The sequence below is a fragment of the Chenopodium album genome, chromosome 2, assembly GCF_948465745.1.
Source record: "Chenopodium album chromosome 2, dcCheAlbu1.1, whole genome shotgun sequence".
NCBI lineage: Eukaryota > Viridiplantae > Streptophyta > Magnoliopsida > Caryophyllales > Amaranthaceae > Chenopodium > Chenopodium album.
In genome coordinates, this window is record NC_137835.1 from 29,828,450 (window position 1) to 29,843,645 (window position 15,196).

Consider the following 15,196-nt stretch of genomic DNA (forward strand, 5'->3'; position numbering starts at 1 on the left):
TTAGCTACATTGGCAGTGCTAAGATTATCTAATTTTTGGCATATAGAGGTAAATTGAGCTTGCAAAAAGGATACAGAGTCAACACTATGCTTCCCCTTGTTAGCAAATCCTCTAGGATTCCCATATTGGGAATTATGTATTGCCATATCTTCAATAACCTAACCTGCATCATCAACATTGAGATTCATAAATCTCCCACTAGCTGCAGAATCTAAAATTATTCTAGAAGAATTTCCAATGCCATTATAAAAGGCTTGGATTAACTGCCATTGTGCTAAATTATGGTGGGGGCATTCTCTTTGTAGGTCCTTGAACCTCTCCCAAGCCTCATATAAAGATTCATCGGCTTCTTGGGCAAAGTTCTGAATCGCACTCCGTAGTACAGTTGTTTTCTCTGCAGGATAATACTTGTTATAAAAGTTCAAAACAAGAGTTTCCCAGTCAGTTATACCAAGTGCAGTTCTATTTAAGCCATTAAACCACAATTTAGCTTTTCCAATTAAAGAGAAGGGAAAGAGAATCTCCCTGATTTGGTCTTGAGTGACCCCGGCTTGCCTGATGGTGTTACAATATTGACAATAGTCGGCAATGTGAAGATTTGGGTCTTCACCCTTAGCTCCACTGAATTGCTTCCTCTCTATCATCGTTATAAATTGAGGTTTAATTTCGAATTGAACCCCATCAAGAGCCGGAGTGAGGAGTGAGATGTGGAAAATCTAAAAGCTTTGGTTGTGAGTAATCACTAAGCTTCTTTGGAACCGCCATCTCTGATTCTGCGTCTGATGATACCTCTGAATCGCTAGAACCAGTTGGAGGATCGCGGTGATTATTATTATTATTATCACCAGAATCCGCAAGGATTTGCTTGTAGAGATTTTTCTGTCTATGGAAGGAACGTTCGATCTCAGGATCGAATGGGATGTACCCTGATCTGGAACACCTGGGCATAAACAAAAAAAACTAGAAGCAAATGTGAGATTTGCCTCAGAGAATTAACGTTCTCTAAGACAAAAAGAAAACAACCTAGACTACACAAATAATCAGAAGTAAAAATAAAACCGTTTCCCTGGCAACGGCGCCAAATTTTGACAGGGTAAAGTCGTATCCCCTAATCAAAAGTAAATACCTTAGTCCTCTAACTAAAGTAGATAGGGAAGTAGGGTCGAACTCCACAGGGAAACAAGTCTTTTTACTCCTAATTAATTATTATAATCTAAATTATCTAAGTAACCAATATTTTTGGGAATAAATTCTATACTACAAAGAATAAGTTTAGGGAGAAAAACAATAATAAGAAGGCCTAGGGTCACAGGTTCACCAATAATTAATATTCCGGGATAAAACATAATAATTAATAATTAACATTGCACAAATAACATGATTAACAGGCTCTCGCAATTTATTAATCAACATGGATCTAACAGGCTCTCGCAATTTACTAGATCTAAGTTCCTATTAAAAATAGCCTTTAATATTAAATTAACATCTGCTCGATTCATCAATTCAATATTGCTAAACATTCACAATCAAATTACATCTGCTCGATTCATAATCTAATTGCAAAGAATTAAAACAATTCAATAAGAAATTATCATGAAATACCAATAATCAATAATAACAAATTATCCCTTCATATTAATTATGGATCCCCATAAACCCTAGAATTAAACTACTCAGACATAATCATAACTAACTAATCAAATAAATAAAACAAAACATAATCAAAGAAGTAAATGAAATAGCTGAAATTAAAAGAGAAGAAATTGTTACCAAAAGAAATCTGGATTAATGAAAGTAATTAAGAACAAAAGTTGAGAGAGAATTTAAGAGAGAGAAATATCCTAAGTAGAGAGAGAAAATCTAAAAAAGAAGGTAATTCAAAATTACGTACATAACGCGTACTTAAACATTCCTCAAAACAAAAATTAAAACTAATCTAATCAGCTCTGAGAAAAACACGCGTCCGATCGGGCGAGGGGCCGCCCGATCGGGCCCGCCTTTTTTGCCTTGCCCGCTGCTGGTGTGTCGCGCCCGATCGAGCTCACGCTCACCCGATCGGGCGCGCCTCTTCCTTGAGAGTTCTTATGTGCGTAGCCGCCCGATCGGGCGTATGCTTGCCCGATCGGGCCCGGTCTTCTTCTTTGAGGCTTGGATTTCGATTGAGCTCAATTCCTCGGCCCAATTTAAGTTTCCTCATCGGGTCTTGATTAATCGATCCAATAGCCCCGGTATCTCATACCGAGCCCTTAATCATCGGCTCTCACCGATCCTGGGCTTCAAAAGTGGTCGTGTCCTTCTAGCTTCTGTAGTTGATCCATGAAAACCCGGAAAAATGCTCCAAAAGTGCAATTTCCTGTAAAATACAACTAAAACTACGAAAACACTGGAAAACATAAATTAGTAATAAAAGTGGCTCTAAGGAGCCAAAAACACTACTAATTAGGACCGCGGGACGGGGGTAAAACGCTATATAAATTGGACATATCAAAACTCATAAAACTCGTTCATGCCTTTGTCCCAAGTAGGGTTCAAGGGAAATTTATCATGAATCATACCCACGCCAAAATTGGTCTACGTGTACCACAAATAAGTTCGGGAGCAAGGGTACTAAAATAACGTTCCCTTTAGGGGGAAATCGTTATCTTAGCCCTAGTGCGGCCTCTACTAGCTCTTCTTTTTTCACAATTTCATCACCAAACAATATATGCAATGTGAAACCTAAAACTAAGTTAGTTGATTTTATTTACAAGCATTAATCACTAAAGGATTACATTGTAACGAATGTCATTATTCTTTGTTATTCAAATTCGTGAAAAGAACAAAAAAAATATTCGCCTCGACTTAAGTGATAAAAAAAACAATTAATTAATCCAATTCTATCTAGTCCTTAATTAATGTAAGAATACTTTGCGAAATATATTAATTAAAGTATATTTAAAGTGATCAAAAAATAGTAATTAATCAATTTAAAGTTATTAAAACAAGAAAAGAAGAGTGATTTATCGAAGTGCTCAGGAAACTAACAGCTTTTTTTTGTATGATTAAATCTCTGTATTATATGTCTATGGACCTTCTTCTTCTTCATACCTTCAAGGACTTCAAATCGATGGACTAGGGTTGAAGAGTATTTGGGAAGAGAGGGGAAAAGTAGTATGAGTAAGAGGGTTTTAGAGATTAAGGATTTCAGAGTTTAGGGTTTTTATTTTTCATTTTTCAGTTGTGTTTAGGTCAAAACGAATAACCATATTCATAGGCGTAGGAAACTAGGTTTAGGATTTTAGAGTTGCGGCGTTAGATAGCACGTGCAACTCTCGGAGTCGCGCTGAGTGCCGCGCGTAGCTCTAGGACTTTCGCGCGGTGCAGTTTGCCTTATGCAAAAACGCGTTTTTCAAACTTCTATAACTTTTGATTGCCAAGTCAGATTAAAGAATATAAGATATCATTGGAAAACTTGGAATGTCTACTTTCAAATTTTGTTAGAACTAGGTTAAAAATATGTTATGGATCAAAAGATATGATGGTTTGAGTGCAAGGGTATCGGTTTTAGGGCCCGGTGTAGTATTTTGATGATAACTTGTTCCCGGGTCAACCCCCTTGTAAACCCCCGTATTTTAAAATATTTTATAAATGGAATTTTATTTTATTTATAATTATTTTTTTGTATTTTTCTGGAATTTAATATTTATAAAAGTTTCAAATTATTTTTTAGTGGAAATTCATTTTTATTACAATAAGATTTATGTACCTATTACGTACAATTCATAATCATAAAAACAAAGTCTAATCCATTTTTCTTACTTAATTTTCTTATTATTTTCATGAGGTCCAATCTTCCTACTTACCCTACAACTCTATAAAAATTTTTACCTACACCCCTTTCCATCACTATGACGTCGTTATATATATATATATATATATATATATAGGGGAAGGCTCTTATGAGAATTTAGGCCTTATATGAGAATACATCTTAGCCGTAGATTAGATTCAATCTAACCGCCCAAAACATTCTACAGTAATGGCAAAATTGTAATTTTGTTTGCTGATATAACCCCTTCTCTTTTTTCACTTTCACTGATTTTTTTCTCTCTCTAAAATTAGGTTTTTCTCTCTCTAAATTCCATCCACTCTCTAAACCCTAGTTCATGCATGCTACTTCGTGAATCAGAATATGGATTCGAATCAAATTCTACCAACATCTCCAATTGTTACTTATGAAAGAAGGTAATAAGTTTATGTTTATGAATTTTGATTATATTTTTTCACATTTTTCTCCACTTTTTTTTTGTTAATTTTCGTTAATTTTTTTGTAGATCAATCGATTCACAATGTATGGATAAATCTCCAATACAAGCCATTTGTCCATCAAATCAGTAAGTAGCGATTTTATTAGGGTTTAATTATTTGATTTTGGTTTAATTTTTAAATTATCATGTTTGAACACAAAAATTAGGGCTCAGTTTTGCTCGATTTGGGAGGGTTTGGCTCGAATTTCTTAAGCATATACAGTATTAGTTAACTTCCATTGGTTTTGGTGTCAAATTTGTTAGGTTTTTACAAATCATTTTTGGATGCTTATAACCTGTTCGATAAAATGCTAACCTGAAATTTAACTTGAGGCAGTGATTTGTATATAGGCTATTATGATTAAAGATTTAGGGACTAGCTTTAGACACGCATAACTTGGAAAAGAAACATAGCAACTAGAAAAACTCGAAACTCGGCAGGGCAGCAGCAGCTACTGCCTAGCTTGCAGCAGTTTGGCAGGGCAGCAGCAGCTGCAGCCTTGCCAGCAGCAGCCTTGCCTGGAGCAGCCTCGGCAGGCAGCAGCAGCTGCATCCTTGCCAGGAGCAGTCTCGGCTGGCAGCAAAAACCACTTGGTGACAATGTAATTTTTTTTAATAAAACCAAATAATACTCCGTATTGCATAACGTATAGTACACATACTTGTATCTTTTATTCGTATTTACGGAGACAAATTAAACTTGCTAAAAATACTGACATTTTAGCAATTTACTGAAAATGGCTAGCACAATAGAGTCAAAGTAATCACTTGCTAGGCATACAAACGTATATTTAACCACATATGCAAAACTGAGCAATTACTGGTGATAGGAAAAGAATGAACTGACAACTTGCTTCCTAAGATCATAATTAAGCATTTAGGAAAGCAAAGGCACCAAGCTAAGAAAATCTGATCATATTATCAGAGATAAGACTATACAAGTCTCAAACATGGTGACGAACACCGTACCATATGAAACAGGAAAACTAAGAAGGTTAGCATCATTCGGCCCACTCCACTTTCATGGTTACTTCTAACTTATGATTTCTCGCTGTAAATTGAGAGAGGTAGGGGATTGGTTCTTTATATATTGACACGATTGATTAAATTTGATCAGAGAGGTAAAATTTGAATCTTGGTGACACTGTGACATGCAGCTACTTAGTCTATATCTAGAACACAACTCTTAGTTTCTGTTAATTATTGTCTCATTGCTAATTTATTTCAATGTTCTAAAGTTTACCTTAGATGTACTAAAATTATACTCATATGTTCTAAATCATGTTTTTAAAAAATTTCATGTTCCAAATAGTACTTATACATTCTTAATATTTTCTAATACTTATTTTTAATGTTTAATTTTAGTTGAGGGCTTTTGCCATGTTCTTGTCAACCAAGAGATCAAAATGTGATCAAGAGGTTTCTAGTTTCAAAACTAGGACGTTAAAAATGAGTTGGAGGACAAATGATAACAATGATGATTGCGGCGTGTTTTTGCTTAAACACATGGAAACCTATCATGGTGAGAAAGATACCAATTAGGAAAGCGGAATAAAATTGAATGATGTTAGTTTGTTTTATAGTATTACTCATGTTCATATGTTCTAAATATTTATACATATGTTCTAAATTTTTATACATATGTTCTAAAATTTCATACATATGTTCCAAATTGTGTAAATCTTATTTTTTTTTTTTTTATAATGATGTAAAAAGTGAGATAGCGGATACCAAAGTCTAATGATTTTATCTTATTATATTGCAGATCAATCAAATGAAGAAATTGAGGGTGGATTTTTGTGCTAAGATATTATCACACAAGGAAAATGAGCTACATCATGAGATAACTTCAAGATCACGGAAATGGGCTAAAGAAAATAGTTTGTAATATAATTTTAGAAATAGCATGTAGAATTTTGTATAGTACTTTAAATTGTAAGCCTTCACTCGCAAACTATTTTTCTAATTAAAAGGTTGTATTCGAATATATAAGCTTGACTTGTCTTTCTTGTGATCAAAATACTAATTATAACTCATATGTTCTAAATTTTTAATGATATGTTCTAAACATTTAGTCATATGCTCTAAATACTAATTATAATTCATATGTTCTAAATTTTTAGTCATATGTTCTAAAGTTTTAATCATATGCTCTAAATACTATTGTCAAAATATTACTCAAGTATTTAAGAACTAAGAATTTAAGTGATTAATTTTAATCATATGGTCTAAATCAAAATTTTGAAATCGCATTGGAACCATACACCACACATGATTACTAATTATAACTCATATATTCTAAAATTTTAGTCATATGTTCTAAATTTTAATACATATGTTCTAAATTTTAATACATATGTTCTAAATTAAACTCATAAGTTCTAAACTGTAATCATTTCTATAATAGAAAAAAGTGTTATTCAATACACAAATTCAAAAAAATGTTCCAAAATTATTAAGTATCATCTAACTTTTTTTGGACAATTTCGAATATCGTGGTGACTCAATTCCCCACAACCTTTGCATAACCTCTTTTTTTTTTTTCTGATTTTGTTCTACCGCCTTTTCTTTGTCCCCCTTTAGTCTTTTCCCACTTCCAGATCTTGTTTCAACATTTGAAGTCTCTACAGATCTTGTTTCAACATTTGAAGTCTCTACAGATCTCGTTTCAACATTTGACAAATGAACTCCTGTACCTTTGTTCTTAGAAATTTTTGGAGGTTTGATAGATATTTCACTTGGAACACTAGCTCCAATTAATAGTTCTATGTCTTTTTCTTTGTTAGTAGCATTCCTTTCACCATTACTTCTTGCATTTCTTTTAGCTTCCAAATCCAACCTCAATCCTCGAAGATTAATCACAAGGTCTTTAATATCTTCATCGTCACCCTCTGCCAAACTAACACAATTATGTATCTCTGACCACAACTCATTCAACAACTTTTTCTTGTCGATTATATTGGCACATTGTTCCAACAGATTTCCTCCCAGGTCAAATATTGGTCTTTTCGTTGCCATAGTAGTCCATCTGTTTAGAATATATTGCTTAGGAATAATTTCAAATTGTTTTGCTTTCCAAACCCAAACCATGTGCCTGCATGGAATGCCTTGCCTATAAAACAACTTGCAAGAACATGTTGTCTCTTGGTTAGTCGGATTAAACACAACATCAAATGTTCTACTCCGACCCCCTTCACTTACTTTTGCAATTTCTAATCCATTTTCTCTCTTAAACTCTTCACACCCACAAGCAAAACAAGCCATTTCTACCTCATATTGGAAATCATAAAAAACAGAAATAGTGTATATGGTTGAGGCATACTTTTCTATCCCTAGTGGTGTCTTGCACTCTGGGTATTTGTGCTTTGAATCATTGTCGTTTTGACCTTGAGCGTGTCTCTGGGCATCAATTGCAGCTTCATATCTCATGTAAAACTCAACAAGTGAAACGTGAGGATTGATAAAGGAGCAAAAAAAGTTATTTTCACTTTCTGATCTTGACGTGGTACGCATTATTCCTCCCAGGAACACATCTCTGAAATATGCCGGAATCCACTTATCCCTTATCTCGTACATATAACACAACCACTCATTACCTTCCAATTCAAACTCAACCATCACCTTATTCCACCTTTCTTCAAACTCAGCTGGCTCAATTTCAAGATGCCAAACACAGGCACATATTTTTTTTCAGGAATCCTGTTTCCTCCTTTGTGATCGCTCGCCCTACTTTATCTGGCAACTTTTTCATTATATGCCACATACAGAACCGATGTTCAGATTTTTGAAACACTCTACTAACAACAATTTTCATAGCTGGATCTTGATCTGTGATCAGACAATTAGGTTCATTATTGCCCATTGCCTTAAGAAATGTTTTGAAAAGCCACTCAAATGATTCAATATCTTCCTTTGCTATGAAACCAGCCGCAAAAGTGATACAACTCTTGTGATGATCAACCCCTGTAAATGGAGTAAATACCATGTTGTACCTGTTTATAACATGAAGATCAAATTTCATTACATACAAAATATAGCACTACCGTTTTAGAACATGTGAATAAAAATTTAGAACATATGAATAAAAATTTAGAACCCGTGATTAAATATTTAGAACACATGATTAAATCAGAACAGAAGAAATTATTTAGAGCATAGATTTAAGACTAAAGTTTATAACACATAAAGGTTATAATTTAGAGCATAAAGGTTATGAGTTTATAACACATAAGTTGGAGCATCAGACTTAAACTTTATGACATAAAAAGCAAATTTTAGAACATGTGAATAAAAATTTAGAACGTATGATTAAAATTTTAGAACACAATATTAATATTTTACTTAATTGTAATTGGAACATAAGAATTACTATTAAAACATTTGAATGAAAAGTTAGTTACTAAATCTTATGAGCATATAAAACATAATTAAGAACATTAGACTTAAAATTTAGAACAGTAGAAGCAATTTTTAGAACATTCAAAACATAATTCAGAAAATAAGACACATGAATTATATGAATCACCTGTTAGTTTGGTAAGTGGTGTCAAAAGATATCATATCGCCGAAGAGAGCATAATTTTTTTTACAAATAGGGTCCGCCCAAAGAGCTCTAGAAAGACAAGAATCATCATCAACTTCAAAATAAAAAAAAAAAAAAAAAAAAGCACTTCACATCAACTTTTTCTTTGTGAAATTGTCTACAAACATTTGAGCATCGGAACCTTGAATGAATGTTTTTAAATCTCTATGAAAATTTTTAAAATCTTGCTTGGAAGCTCCAACATTATCATAACCTCCAAGTATTTCCTTCATCATTCGAAAAGTTTTTACAGGGCCAATATTCACCTATTATAGGCACAAAAAAGTTTTAGAACATATTAAGAAACTTTTAGAACATGTGAATAATATTTTAGAACATATGAGTAAAATTTTAGAACGCACTGTAAAAATTTATGAAAGAGTTACCTTAGAGTTATCAACAATCATTTTTTTGTGCAAAATGTTCATCTTTCTTCCTTCTTTTTGAAATAGATTACAACTTGGTGTGTAGAGGGGATGAGTATGTCCTTCGTGGAACTGTGTCACTATATACTTTTCATCTTCACAATGTTTTAGAACCATAAAAGCTTTGCACCCAACACGAGTGACTAATCTTTTTCTTGTTATTGAAATATTGCCTTCCTTGCTTTGTCCTTCTTTATCATTTAGAATACTCTCAACAATAGGCTTTTTCTTCTCCTTGAAACCCTGTTTGTTGCATAAGACATATTGGAATGCCAATTTTTTCTCTGTATGCCTTTTACTGGTAGACTTCCTAGTGTTAAAACCAGCAGCAAGTGCATATGATTTATAAAATTCAACACCCTCATCAACACTATTAAATTTCATTCCTATTGCAGGTTTTAACTCATTGCGGCACATAGGAAACCATTCTTTTGTTCCTCCGGGAGTTAATATAGGTACTACTGTAGGAGTAGTTGGCACACTTGCATTGGCATTAGAAACATTATCAAGTTGTTCGTTGTTGTTAATTATTTCTGCACAAAAGTAATTTTAACAAGTTAAAAAAATTTTAGAACAAATGAATAAAATTTTAGAACATATGATTTAATATTTAGAACACATGATTAAATCAGAACAGAAGACATTATTTAGAGCATAGATTTAAGACTAAAGTTTAATTAATTATTTACAACATAATTTGGAACATTAGACTAAAACTTTAGAACACATGATCAAATATTTAGAACACATGATTTTAGACATCCCATTAGAAAAATCAAAACATGTTCCAAAATTTTACCCATTTGTTCTAAATTATTTATCAAATGATCCAAATTATTTATCAAATTTCACTCATCAACATTCTCATTTATTACTTTCCGTTGCTTTCCTACCAACATGTTCTAATTTTATACACACATGTTCTAATTTTATACACACATGTTCTAAAATTTTCAACCATGTTCTACGATTTTGGAACATGTTGTACATAAAAACATCCAAGTTAATAAAAAAAAAAAAACCTGCTTCATTATTTGCTTGTTCATCCATAATTGTCAACCTAATATAATGAACCTGCAAAAATAAATTCAATCCAAGCAATTAAGTTTAATAAATTCCACATCAAAGAAAAAAGCACTCCACATAATCAAACATAAAGCAAACAAATGCTTGTTGAAAATGGAACATAATCAAACATAAAGCAAACATAATCGAAAATCGAACAAAATCGCAGCAAACAAAATCATAAGAATTAAAATTGCAGCAAACATAATCAAACAAAATCATATAGTAAATCGAACAAAATCGCAACAAACATAATCAAACAAAATCGCAGCAAAAAATCGAAAAATCGCATAAGAACACTAAAATTTTCCAGAACACTAAAATCGAAAATTAGAACATCAAATTTGTAAATTTTAACGAAAATACTAAATTAAGATCACTCATTACTAAAATTATAACAAAAATCCAACATTCAAACCATGAAATTCGAAAATTACTGACAAAAATTAAGGAAAAAACTAACAGAACTTTTGTTGATTATTTACCCGAATAATCTATGAAACTTGTTGATTCTTGCTATTGCTGAAATCTGACAAAATTCGAACGGAATTGTGTTCGAAATCCTTGAATCTCATTGAAATTGAAGCTCGTAGTTTCTTCACTCTGTTTTTCTGATTAACAAGTATATTGATGAAAAGTTTGGTTTTATTAGAGCCGTTGAGATCGTTTGATCCTAAGGCTTAGATTTGTTCTCATATATTACGAATGTTCTCACATAAGAACCTATTCTCACCGGATCCCTCCCCTATATATATATAATAGGAACTAGGAACTCATCGTGACCGTTGTTCGCTTTCAATCAAACGGCTCACGTTTCACCCGCCTTTTTCAATTTCATTAAGGGTATTTTCATAATTTGTTCAGTTGAATGACCTCCCTTTTGATTCATGCGCCACTTCATTTTCTTTCTCTCTCTTCTTTAGATTTTCTCTCTCTTCCTCCTGGTTCTCTGAAGAGGCGATTTTTTTTCTTCGCTCTTCAAATTGTTCGCTTTTGCTCTTCAATTTCTCGTGATAATCTGCTAAGGTATGTAAATTTCGGTTTAATTATGAATTTTCTCGATTTTGAAACACGTTTTTGCGATATTGATTGCGAAAATTAGGGTTTTTGCGAAAATTTAGATGCGATTTTTGATTGGGAAAATTAGGGTTTCTTGTGATTGAATTATTTGTTCGAATTTTGTGATTTCCATTGATATATAAGGGATTTAATATGTTTTATGTATTTCAGTTGATTTATACGAAGTATTAGATTATGTAATTTACTTTTTTGAGCTTAGATGTTAGTACAAGGTGGTTTTTGTTGTGATTGTTAGCTGCCTAAAAGTCTTTATGATACTTATATTTTGATCAATTTGTGGCCAACCACGATGTATTTGTTAAGCACTAATACTACTGGAACTGCACGGACTTGATTGGCAAAATCTATTGTTGAATTTTTCAAAGCATCCACATGTTTATTATGCTTTAATTAAACCAATTGATATCATTACAATTGAGTTGATATGACTTACTTTTGAGTTTGATATACTAGCTCCTGGTATAATTTGATGTAGTTTAATTTTGAGTATTCATTTATTTTACTTTTTGAGTCTTTTTTATGCAACATATGAAGTTTAAAGAAACACAATTGAAGTTTTGTTGTATTTGACTTAACTGATTATGTGTTCTTTTTATTATGTTTCATTTTTAGCTAGAAGTCTTCACATTGCTCTGAAAGCTTTAAATGTTATCTTTTTTATATGGCAGATCCCCACTGGAATTGATATAATCTTCAAAGTTTTTCAATTCACTAACTGGCCTTGAATAACATCAATTCAGGTCTGACATTCCTTGCACATTCCCTGTGCTAAATTTGGGGTAGTTCTCTGATAATATTGTCTTGATTTGAGCTTTAATGCTTTGATGGGTCATTTGCTAGATTCATTGTCCTGCCTTGAAGATATACAAGTTTTGAATTTGGCACATAATAAATTATTTGGGGAGTTATCAGATTTAGTATGTTCATTGAAAAAGTTGTTGAATTTGAGTATTGAGTATAATTACTTTTCTGGGTATAGTTAAAAATGTTCAAATTTGTTCATGGGTTGTATTAGGTTTGATTTTTCATTAAATTGTATACCTGGATAAATGATGTAGAGGCCTCAACCAGAGTGTTATGGAATTCCTGGAGTGTGAGGGCTGTCGTAGCTGATGGCCCTGTCAAGGCTGCTTCCGTAGCTACCGGCCCTGCCTAGGCTGCTGCTGCCCCTACCATGGCTTGCTGCTACCTTGCCATGGCTTGCTGTTGCTATGCCATTTTTGCAACTTGTGCAGTACTTAGGTATGGCGGAGGGCTGATTGTTGCAGCTTGTGTCCGCAAATTGTAGGGGATGATGATGTCACGTTGGCTGAAGCTTTAGGTGCTAGAATGGGCAATAACTTCCTACTTCTATCTTCCTACTTTCAGTCTAAACACATAGCTAACTGATTGCGTTAGGAATCAATTGGAGATGGTGGCTAAAAGTGTCAGTTACTACATGATTTATTTTGCTGTAAGGAAGAAAGCAGTAGTTTATGTATTGTGTTTGATTGACTCTGATTCTGATGCTGGAAAACAAGAAGTTGTACTACATATACTATATAGATGTTTTGATTTACTTTTGATATTTTTTTCGTTTACTTTAGAGGTTTTTTTTTGGAATAAAATCGAATGTGAAATATACACTAGCCTACTAGCTCAATTGGAGAGCATTGTGCAATTGCACAAAGATGTGGGTTCAAATCCCATGTAGGTTCATTTGTAATTACTTTAAGAAATATTTTATTTACTTCAACTTAATTTGTATCTACTTTTAGTATAGAAGGTAAATTTTAATTAGAAGTAGAGAAGGTGAATTTCATTTCTATTTACTTTAATTAATATTTTATTTACTTTAACTTATTTTGTATCTACTTTTATTACTAGAAACTCAAGCTCACTTGTCTAAGATTTAAAGATATAAACATAAGGGTAAACTAATGCCCTGGTTTTTTTCTCAGTAATGTTGCCCTAGACTGAATAGTTGTTGTCCCATGCTCTAATTTGACCATTTCTTTTATAAGTTTACTAATTTGCTTTTGAGTAGATATAATTTACTTTTAAGTATAAACTATTTACTTTTGAGTTAATGTTGTTTATTTACTTTGATGCTATTTTAATATACTTTTTAGCGCTTTTTACTTACTTTTAAGCTATTATGATTTACTTTTGAGATATAATTATTTACTTTTGATTTCTTTTCGAGTTACTTAAATTTACTTTAGAGATGATTTTTAAATTACCTTTTAATTTCTCTATTTACTTTTAAGATAGTTTGATTTACATTATGGTTTTTTTTATTTACTTTTGAATGTTATTTAGACAATATTTCTAACTAGCCAATACTTTTTTATGCATCATTTATTTGTGATATTAGAGAAAGGTGAGATTGTTAGAAGTTAAAATAGAGCTTAGTTCTTGACATGTAGCTTATTTAACAGTACATAAACTTCTACTATTTTGATATTTACTTTTTTTTTTTATTTACTTTTAACATATTTTAAATAACTTTCAAGTGTTCTCATATTTAACCTATGTAGGAATCGAACCTACACATCTATGCATCTGCATAGTGCTCTACCATTTGAGCTAATAGGTTAGTTCAATGTCTTTTTTATTCACTTTATATTGATTTACAAAATTGGTTTTTTTTTTTAAATAATTTCTTTTGAATTTATTTATTTACCTTTGAGTAATTTTTATTTACTTTTATACACTCTTTCCTCAAGCATATAATTTTTTTTTTTTTTTTTTTATCAAGGTTGATACCCTGCCTGCCAAGGCTAATGCTGCAGCTACTGGCCCTGTCAAGGCTGTTGCTGCAGCTAGTGCCCTGCCTGCCAAGGGTGCTGCTACAGCTGCTGGCCTTGACAAGGCTGTTGTTGCAGCTGTTGGCCCTGCCAAGGCTGCTCCCGTAACTGCTTCCCTGCCATGACTTGTTGCAATCTTTGTCATCTAACTTGGGGTTGAAGGGTTCTTTATTAACACTATAGTTATCATATACCAGAAACTTGAGGATTTTAATTTTGAAATGCAATTGAAAATTTAGTCTGAAAAGTAAAGAGAGAAAAAAGGAAGTTGAGAAATTTTGTAGATAAAATCATGAGTTGAAGTTTGTAATCATGCTTGAAAACAAAAACATTGGGATAAAGAACAAAGAATGAAAAGAATGTGTTTAGGAATTTCGAAGAGAAGAAAACAGGGACAAAATCCCTATGATACCCAAAACATCATGCAACAACAAACATCAAATAAATAAATGTACTTTAACGGACAACTATTAACAAACATTTTCAACTACTAATTTGCAATCACTGAATATTAACAACAACAATCAACAGAAACACCAATTATCCAACACCACAACTAGCAAATATGCACCAAACCACCATCAAACGAGCAATATCAGTCAAATATCATCAGACTAATTGAGCAAAGAAGAGACTTACAATCAAGTGATGAGCATGCATAAACCGTGAAATTACCCAAAACTCAGATTTCAGCAAGAACCCACTTGAGCAATTGAACTCTGAAAAATCAAACTTGAGCGAAGTCTAATTACAAGGTAGACTGCATGAAAACACACTCACGTTATTTTGAGGTAAAACAACAAGTATACTATGTTGTAGCATTTTGTCAAACATTTAATGAGCATCAAAATATTTATTATACTTTTTGAGCAATATAGCTTACTTTTGCACAGCTTTAGTTTACTTTTAGAAGAATGTTGTTAAAGAAGAAATTTGATCAAATGTTAATTATGTTGATAAAGTAGAAAT

At 32.4% G+C, this 15,196-nt stretch overlaps 1 non-coding gene and 1 pseudogene across 1 annotated transcript; one reads left to right on the forward strand and one right to left on the reverse strand.

Moving 5' to 3' along the window:
- The first annotated feature begins 276 nt into the window (after window positions 1-276).
- LOC145607798 (small nucleolar RNA R71) lies at window positions 277-383 on the forward strand. Its single transcript, XR_014105631.1, has one exon. It is a non-coding gene; the product is annotated as a small nucleolar RNA R71 (small nucleolar RNA).
- Window positions 384-6,748: 6,365 nt separating this feature from the next.
- Window positions 6,749-9,394, reverse strand: LOC145571078 (protein FAR1-RELATED SEQUENCE 5-like; annotated as a pseudogene).
- Window positions 9,395-15,196: the final 5,802 nt, after the last annotated feature.